An 833-nucleotide genomic window follows, 5' to 3' on the forward strand; every position below is an offset into this window, starting at 1 on the left:
CCTACTGGGGATGTGCCCGCAACCAAGGTACATGCCCTTGACCAGAATCGAACCTGGGACCCTTCAGTCTGCAGGCCGACGCTCTATCCACTGAGCCAAACCGGTTAGGGCTTGAGTGATGTTTTTGACTAAGTGACAGAGAAAATGTTGAAATCAGAAGATTCCTGCAGGTGTGGATGTTGATGACTTGATTGGATTTGAACTGTGAAAGATAACATGGATTCTGGAGGCTCGGACAAAGCAGCAGCAAGGGGAAGAAAGCCCAGTTCAGCCTCCCTTCCATAGTCAGCAATGCGTCTGGTTGCCCCCTCCAGATTTCCTTGGGAGAAACAGCCTCAGCAGCTGTTGCACGGTCTGGCTTCACAGTCCACAGTAGCAGCATCCCACATGTATGACATGGAGAAATCTCCTCTATGCCTAGGAGAGATGAACAGACTCACCGGTGAGCCCTGGCTACAGGCAGCACCAGTATTACCTAGGAGCAGTCAGAGATGCAGAATCTTCGGCCCCACCCAAGCCGGCTGAATCCGAATCTGCCCCATAACAAGGATATGGTTTCTATGTGGGGCTGTAAGCTGTGCCCTCCCCCCACCCAACTACCTAACAGTAGGTCCCAAAGTCTATTTCCACAATTATTTGGGGGAACTTCTTTTTAAAAATTATATTCTTACCTACTAGTACCTGGATATTTTTGATAAGACAGGAACTTGGGAATCTTCATTTTATTTATTTATTTTTTTAAATATATCAAGTCTTCTCTGAGCCTTCTTAATGTTTTTGGTAATACTGCTCATTGAAATGTATAATTGATTTAATTTAATTTAATTTTTTAA

General features: G+C 44.9%; 1 protein-coding gene across 1 annotated transcript in view; it reads left to right on the forward strand.

Moving 5' to 3' along the window:
- Nucleotides 1-833, forward strand: part of STAMBPL1 (STAM binding protein like 1) — a 19,812-nt gene that overhangs the window by 8,135 nt on the left and 10,844 nt on the right. The window lies entirely within an intron of this gene.

Source organism: Myotis davidii, unplaced genomic scaffold (genome assembly GCF_000327345.1).
Source record: "Myotis davidii unplaced genomic scaffold, ASM32734v1 scaffold2260, whole genome shotgun sequence".
NCBI classification, from domain to species: domain Eukaryota; kingdom Metazoa; phylum Chordata; class Mammalia; order Chiroptera; family Vespertilionidae; genus Myotis; species Myotis davidii.